Source organism: Ursus arctos, unplaced genomic scaffold, assembly GCF_023065955.2.
Source record: "Ursus arctos isolate Adak ecotype North America unplaced genomic scaffold, UrsArc2.0 scaffold_6, whole genome shotgun sequence".
Lineage (NCBI taxonomy): Eukaryota > Metazoa > Chordata > Mammalia > Carnivora > Ursidae > Ursus > Ursus arctos.
This window is the reverse complement of record NW_026623078.1, coordinates 13,849,947-13,855,946: the sequence shown is the minus strand read 5'-3', so window position 1 is coordinate 13,855,946 and position 6,000 is coordinate 13,849,947.

Sequence of the window (6,000 nt, the reverse complement as noted above, 5' to 3'; positions counted from 1 at the left end):
GACCAATAAGCTTCTGGTTGATATGAGAAGGCATTGCTTAGAAAAAGTTTTAAGACTTGTAGGAAGTACACAAGAGAAAGCATAGAATTCTTACACTTTAGCAAAGTGGATATAATTTTATGGCATTGCATCTAGTATGTCTACTATTCTCATTTTAAATGTAGTTTACACTGAAAAATGTCTTGGTTTTAAAATATGCACGAGGCTGGCATGGTCAGTAGAGCATGTGACTCTTGATCTTTGGGTCATGAGTTTGAGCCCCACGTTGGGCATAGAGATTACTTAAATAATATTACTTAAAATAATAGAAAAGGTAATTTTTGCTACATGCAGAGCAAATTACTAAATCAGGAATGAATAAGAGACATTAATAGCAACCTTGCAGAAATAGACAGGATTATAAGAGAATACTGTAAACAATAGTATGACAACAAATTAGGTAATCTAGATGAAATGGATAAACAGCTAGAAAGACAGAAACTACCAAAATGGATTCAAAATGAATAGAAAATTTGAAAAGATGTCTAACAAGTAAAGAGATTGAATTAATAATTTTTAAAACTTCTAGGGATTCCTGGGTGGCTCAGTCAGTTAAGCGTCTGCCTTCAGCTCAGGTCATAATCCCAGGGTCCTGGAATTTAGTCCTACATCTGGCTCCCTGCTCAGCAGGGAGCCTGCTTCTCCCTCTGCCTGTCGCTCCACCTGCTTGTGCTGTCTCTCTGTCTGACAAATAAATAAAATCTTAAAAAATAATAATAATAATTTTTAAAACTTCCAAATAAATAAATTTAATTTAATTTAAATTTAAATTTAAAAACTTCCCACAGAGAAAAGCCCAGGATCAGATGACTTTGCTAGTGAATTCTACCAAAGATTTAAAGAATTAATATAAGTTCTTCACACACTCTTCAAAAAAAAAAAAAGAGAAAAAAAACAGAGGAGGGAACACTTTCACATCATTCCATTTGCCCAGTACTACACTAATACTAAACCAGCTCAAGACATCAAAGAAAAACATCAGACAAATATAATTATATATGCAAAAATGCTCAACAAAATACTAGCAAACTAAATCTAAAAAAGGATTATATACCATGACCAAGTGGAATTTATCCCAGATACACAAGGTTTGTTTAATATATCTGAAAATAATCAAAGTAATACACCACATTAATAGAATAAATGACAAAAACCACATGATCATCTCAAAGAACAGAAAAAGCATTTGGCAAAATCCGACACCCATTCATGATAAAAGATGATAAACAAGACCCATCCATGATAAAAACACTCAACAAAATAAGAATAGAGGGGATTTCCTCAACCTGATAGAGGCAATGTATAAAAAACCCACGTTCATTGTCAATGATGAAAGATTAAAAGCTTTACTCAAGATCAGGACCAAGGCTGACTGAACCCATCACTGCTATTCAACATTGTCCTGGAAGTTGTAGTCAGGACAGTTAGGGAAAGAAAGAAAGAGAGAGAGAGAAAGGGAGAAAGGAAGAAAGGGAGGGAGGGAAGAAGGAAGAAAGAGAAAGAAAGGAAGGTGGAAGGGAGGGAGAGAAAGAGAAAGAGAAAGAGAAGAGAAAGAGAAAGAGGAAGAGGAAGGGAAGGGAAGGGAAGGGAGAAGAAGAAGAAGAAGAAGAAGAAGAAGAAGAAGAAGAAGAAGAAGAAGGGAAAGAAAGAAAGAAAGAAAGAAAGAAAGAAAGAAAGAAAGAAAGAAAGAAAGAAAAAATACAAGGCATCCAATTTGTAAAGAGAAAGCAAACTATTCATAAAGGATGTCATCCTGTATACAGAAAATCCAGGGGCACCTGGGTGGCTCAGTCAGTTAAGCATTCAGCTCAGGTCATAATCTCAGGGTCATGAGATCAAGCCCCACATTGGGCTCCTTGCTCAGGGGCAGGGGCTGCTTGAGATTCTCTCCCTCTCCCTCTGCCCTTCCGCCAACTCATTTTTTTTTCTCTCTCTCTCAAATAAATAAATAAATCTTTAAGAAGAAAAAAGAAAATCCAAAATAATCCACAACAACAACAAATCAGAGCTAATGAATGAGTTCAGCAAGCTTTCAAGATAACCAAGAGCAATATACAAAGGTCAAGTGTATTTCTATACACTACCAATAAACAATTCAACAATGAAATTAAGAAAACAATTTAATTTACTGTCTTTAAAAGTAGCAAGATACTTAGGAATAAACTGATCAAAAAAGTATAAAACTTGTACAAAATACTTAAAAAAATTAAAGAAGATTTAAATAAAAGACATTCCACATTCACAGATTAGAAGTTTTAATATTGCTAAGGTGGAAATATTTACCAAACTGATCTACAAATTTAATGTAATTGCTATCAAAATCCAAGCTGTCTTTTTGCGGAAATCAACCAGCCAATTTTCAAATGCATATGGAGGTAGAAGGGACTCAGAAGAGCCAAAACAACCTTGAATAAGAACATAGTTGGAATTTCTGGACTTCAAACCTTTCTATAAAATTACAGTAATTAAGACTATGTGGTATTAGCACAAAATTACACATGTAGCTTAAAGGAATAGAAGTCAGAAGCCAGAAATAAACCTTTGCATTTACAGTCAATTGCTTTTCAACAAATATGTCAAGACAATTCAATGGGGAAAATACTCTTGTCAATAAATGGTGCTGAGACAACTGATATCCACATGCAAAAGAATAAAAGCAAACTCCTACCTCACGCATATTTTGAGTCAATATACAAATGCTAGCTTAAAATAAGTCAAATACCTAAATGTAAAAACAAGAACTATAAAACTCATAGAAGAAAATCTAGGATTAAATATTCATGATCTCAGATTAGGATATCATTAGATATGACACCAAAACACAACAACAAAAATAGATAATTTGGACGTTAGCAAAATTAAAAACTTTTGTGAGTGAAAGGATACTCTCAAAAATATGAAAAAATAACCCACAGAATGAGAGAAAACATTTGCAAATCATATATCTAATTAGGATCTCTATCTTCAGTATATAAGGAAATATTACAAGTCAACAATAAAAAGACAAATAACCCAATTTTAAAAATTGGCAAAGGACATGAATAGATATTTCTCCAAAGAAGATATATAGGTGGCAAATAAGCCAATGAAGGTGATGATTAACACAACTAAGTATTAGGGAAGTGCACATCAAAACCACAATGAGAGATTATGTCACACTCACTAGAAAGACTACAATAAAAAACAAAACAAAATAAAATAAAAAACAGACAATAACACCCTTGGCAAGAACGTGGAAAATTGGAACCCTGGTACATGCCTGGTGGGCACTTAAAAATGGTACAGCTAATGTGAACAACAGTTTGGCAGTTCCTCAAAAAGTTAAACATAGAATTAACAGATGACCCAGCAATTCGACTCTTAGGTATATACCCAAGAGAATGGCAGAACAGGTATTCAAACAAACCCTTGCACATGAATGTTCATAGCGGCACTAACCACAATAGCCAAAAGGTGGAAATAGCCCAAATATTCATCAGTGGGTAAATGGATAAATAAATTGTGGGATATACGTACAATGGAATATTATTCAGCCATAAAGAGGAATGAGGTTCGAGATATGCTACAACATGAATGAACTTTGGAAACCTCATGCTAAGTGAAAAAAAACCAGACACACAAGACTACATATTGTAGGATTCCATATATATATGACATATCCAGAATAGATAATCCCATAGTGATAGAAAGATTGGTGCTTGCCAGAGACAGGGAGAATGGATAGTGACTGCTTAATGGGTACAGTTTTCCTTTTAGAGTGACGAAAATGCTCTGGAACTAGACAGAGGTAGTAGTCACACAACACTGTGAATGTACTAAATTGCACTGAATTGTTTAAAGTTGTTAATTTTGTTATGTGAATTCACCTCAATTTCAAAAACTGTTGTGAAGGGGCACCTGGATGGTTCAGTCAGCTAAGCATCTGACTCTTGATTTCGGCTCAGGTCCTGATCTCAGGGTCATGTGCTCCAGCTCCATGTGAGCTCCACACTGGGTGTGAAGACTGCTTAAGATTCTCTCTCTCCCTCCCCTCCACTCACATGAGTGAGTGTGAGCGCACATGCTCACAAGCACATGTGCTCTCTCTAAAAAAATAAAATAAAATAGGGGTGTCTGGGTGGCTCAGTCAGTTAAGTGTCTGCCATTGGGTCAGGTCATGATCCCAGGGTCCTAGGATCAAGCCCCACGTCGGTTTCCCTGCTCGTGGGGAGCCTGCTTTTCCCTCTCCTCCCTGTTTGTGCTCTCTCTCTCTCTCTCAAATAAATAAATAAGATCTTTAAAAATAAGAATAATAAATAAAATGAAACAAAATAATAAAAAAATTAAAAACTGCTGTGAAGATGAAATAGAAGAACATGTATTCTCTGCAATATCCATCCCCTACCTCATTTCCTATGACCTTCCCTTGCTTCTTTGCTCCAACGAGAGTTCAAAAGGTCTTAGAGAGCTTTATAAATGTAATACTTCCTTCCGTGAGGGCAATGCAATGCCCGCTGCTCCCTTTGCATGAAAGGACTGCTCTCACTGCCTCACTTAGTTCACTCCTACCTGGATTTTGTCACCTCACAGGGAAGCCCTCCCTGACCTCCCTGATGAAATTAAATTCCTTTTATATGCTGTCATTGTCCCACATAATTCCCATTTCCAGCATTTATTACCATTACAATGTAAAATTCATTTGCCTGAGAATCTCTGCCAATTAGACTGTAAACTGTGGGAGGGCAAAGGTTATGTTTGATTCATCATGGCTTCAGGGTTCAGTACTTAGGAGGTGTTCGATAAACAGTTAAGCATTTGAATATTCAATAGAATAAATGAATTTTTGAAAATTCTTTGCACAGTACCTTGCATATATGAGGTTCTTTACATGTAAAAAGAAATCATTTTAGTAAAACTGTTTGGTGGTTCCTCAAAACTTGAAGAATTATCATATGATCCAGCAATTCCACTTGCAGGTAAGCACCTCCTAAAAAATGAAAGCAGGGACTTCAGCAGTACACCAGTATTCATAGCAGCATTATTCACAAGCGCCAAAGGTGAAGTCAACCCAAATGTCCATCAACAGAAGAATGTATAAACAAAATGTGGTATACCCATAAGAGGGAATATTATTCAGCAATAAAAAAGGGTGAACTACTGATGCTACAACATGGATGAACCTCAAAAATATCATGCCAAGTGAAAGAAATGAGACACAAAAGATCACATATTTATGGTACAATTTATGTGAAATTTTCAGAATGGGCAAATCTACAGAGACAGGAAATAGATTGGTAGTTGTTTCAGGATGGGATGGGGAGAAAAGAATGGGTAGTGACTGCTCATGGGCACAGTGTCCTTTTGTGATGATGGGAATGTTCTGTAATTAGATTGTGGTGATGGCTGTATAACTTTGTAAATATACCAAAAACTATTACACACTGAGAATCAGTAAATATTATGATATGTAAATTACCTCAAAAAATTGTTTTTAAAAAATAACAGTAGTATATACTAGTAAAAGAGCCAATTAAATCCAACATAGAGGAAAGGAAATAATAACGATAAGCAGAAATCAAGAAAATTAAAAACAAAAAAAATAGAGAAAAATCAATGAAATTAAAAATTCATCCTTTGAGATGATCAGTAAAACTGATCTATTATCTGATCCAAAAAAGTGGGGGAAGATGAAAATTACAATCAGGAACTAGGGAGAGACATCTTTGCAGATCCTACAGAACAAAAAGAATACTAAAGGTATATTAATAACTTTATACCCATAATTTTGACAAGGTGGATGAATGAACAAATCCTTAAAAGGTACAAATTACCAGAGCTTATTTAAGAAAAAATAAATAAACTGAATAGTCCTGTATCTATTAAAGAAATCAAACTTGTAGTTAAAAATCTAAATTACTACAGACTTAGTTTCACCTAAATTACTACAGACTCAATTTCACTGGAAAATTGTATAAGATATTT